The 2,666-nt window shown below is 42.1% G+C and overlaps 1 non-coding gene across 1 annotated transcript; it reads left to right on the top strand.

Annotated features, from left to right (window-relative positions):
* Window positions 1-1,825: 1,825 nt before the first annotated feature.
* On the top strand, window positions 1,826-1,933 carry LOC130983368 (small nucleolar RNA R71). Its single transcript, XR_009087364.1, has one exon. It is a non-coding gene; the product is annotated as a small nucleolar RNA R71 (small nucleolar RNA).
* The last annotated feature ends 733 nt before the right edge of the window (window positions 1,934-2,666 follow it).

The following is a 2,666-nucleotide window of genomic DNA, read 5'->3' as shown; positions in this document are numbered from 1 at the left end:
TTGTGACTTCTCATGATCATCAATCTACAAAATAAAATAAAATAACAAAGGAAAATATATAAAATATAACATTGGGTTGCCTCCCAACAAGCGCTTCTTTAATGTCATTAGCTTGACAGAGGACTCTCATGGAGCCTCAGAAATGCTCAGAGCTATGTTGGAACCTCCCAACACCAAACTTAGAGTTTGAATGTGGGGGTTCAACACCAAACTTAGAGTTTGGTTGTGGCCTCCCAACACCAAACTTAGAGTTTGACTGTGGGGGCTCTGTTTGACTCTGATTTGAGAGAAGCTCTTCATGCTTCCTCTCTATGGTGACAGAGGGATATCCTTGAGCCTTAAACACAAAGGATTCTTCATTCACTTGAATGATCAACTCTCCTCTATCAACATCAATCACAGCCTTTGCTGTGGCTAGGAAGGGTCTGCCAAGGATGATGGTTTCATCCATGCACTTCCCAGTCTCTAGGACTATGAAATCAGCAGGGATGTAATGGTCTTCAATCTTCACCAAAACATCCTCTACAAGTCCATGAGCTTGTTTTCTTGAGTTGTCTGCCATCTCTAATGAGATTCTTGCAGCTTGCACCTCAAAGATCCCTAGCTTCTCCATTACAGAGAGAGGCATGAGGTTTACACTTGACCCTAAGTCACACAGAGCCTTCTTGAAGGTCATGGTGCCTATGGTACAAGGTATTGAAAACTTCCCAGGATCTTGTCTCTTTTGAGGTAATTTCTGCCTAGACAAGTCATCCAGTTCTTTGGTGAGCAAGGGAGGTTCATTCTCCCAAGTCTCATTTCCAAATAACTTGTCATTTAGCTTCATGATTGCTCCAAGGTATTTAGCAACTTGCTCTTTAGTGACATACTCATCCTCTTCAGAGGAAGAATACTCATCAGAGCTCATGAATGGCAGAAGTAAGTCCAATGGAATCTCTATGGTCTCATTTTGAGCCTCAGATTCCCATGGTTCCTCATTGGGGAGCTCAATGGAGGTCAGTGCACGCCCATTGAGGTCTCCCTCAGTGGCGTTCACTACCTCTCCTTCCTCTCCAAATTCGGCCATGTTGATGGCCTTGCACTCTCCTTTTGGATTTTCTTCTGTGTTGCTTGGGAGAGTACTAGGAGGGAGTTCAGTAACTTTCTTGCTCAGCTGTCCCACTTGTGCCTCCAAATTCCTAATGGAGGACCTTGTTTCAGTCATGAAACTTTGAGTGGTTTTGATTAGATCAGAGACCATGGTTGCTAAGTCAGAGGTGTTCTGCTTAGGATTCTCCGTCTGTTGCTGAGAAGATGATGGAAAAGGCTTGCCATTGCTAAACCTATTTCTTCCACCATTATTGTTGTTGAAACCTTGTTGAGGTCTCTCTTGATTCTTCCATGAGAAATTTGGGTGATTTCTCCATGAAGAATTATAGGTGTTTCCATAGGGTTCTCCTAGGTAATTCACCTCTTCCATTGAAGGGTTCTCAGGATCATAGGCTTCTTCTTCAGATGAAGCATCCTTAGTACTGCTTGGTGCATTTTGCATTCCAGACAGACTTTGAGAGATTAAATTGACTTGTTGAGTCAATATCTTGTTCTGAGCCAGAATGGCATTCAGAGCATCAATCTCAAGAACTCCTTTCTTCTGATTAGTCCCATTGTTCACAGGATTCCTTTCAGAAGTGTACATGAATTGGTTATTTGCAACCATTTCAATTAGCTCGTGAGCTTCTGTAGGCGTCTTCTTCAAATGAAGAGATCCTCCAGCAGAGCTATCCAAAGACATCTTGGATAGTTCAGAGAGACCATCATAGAAAATACCTATGATGCTCCATTCAGAAAGCATGTCAGAAGGACATTTTCTGATCAATTGTTTATATCTTTCCCAAGCTTCATAGAGGGATTCTCCATCCTTCTGTCTGAAGGTTTGGACTTCCACTCTAAGCTTACTCAATTTTTGTGGAAAGAACTTTGCCAAGAAGGCATTGACTAGCTTTTCCCATGAGTCCAGGCTTTCTTTAGGTTGTGAGTCCAACCATGTCCTAGATCTGTCTCTTACAGCAAAAGGGAATAGCATAAGTCTGTAGACCTCAGGGTCAACCCCATTAGTCTTGACAGTGTCACAGATTTGCAAGAATTCAGCTAAGAACTGATGAGGATCTTCCAATGAAAGTCCATGAAACTTGCAATTCTGTTGCATTAGAGAAACTAATTGAGGCTTAAGCTCAAAGTTGTTTGCTCCAATGGCAGGGATAGAGATGCTTCTCCCATAGAAGTCAGGAGTAGGTGCAGTAAAGTCACCCAGCACCTTCCTTGCATTGTTGGCATTGTTGTTATTTTCGGCTGCCATGGGTTCTTCTTCTTTGAAGATTTCTGTTAGGTCCTCTATAGAGAGTTGTGCCTTAGCTTCTCTTAGCTTTCGCTTCAAGGTCCTTTCAGGTTCAGGGTCAGCTTCAACAAGAATGCCTTCGTCTTTGTTCCTGCTCATATGAAAGAGAAGAGAACCAGAAAATGTGGAATCCTCTATGTCACAGTATAGAGATTCCTTGAGGTGTCAAAGGAAAAGAAAAGTAGAAGACAGAAGTAGAAAATTCGAACTTATCAAAGAAGATGGAGTTCGAATTTTGCATTAAGGAATAGTGTTAGTCCATAAATAGAAGGATGTGAGAAGAAGGGAAGTA

The sequence above is a fragment of the Arachis stenosperma genome, chromosome 5 (assembly GCF_014773155.1).
Source record: "Arachis stenosperma cultivar V10309 chromosome 5, arast.V10309.gnm1.PFL2, whole genome shotgun sequence".
Classification (NCBI taxonomy): domain Eukaryota; kingdom Viridiplantae; phylum Streptophyta; class Magnoliopsida; order Fabales; family Fabaceae; genus Arachis; species Arachis stenosperma.
Note: the sequence above shows the minus strand (reverse complement) of the source record. Positions and strands in the feature narration are given on the sequence as shown.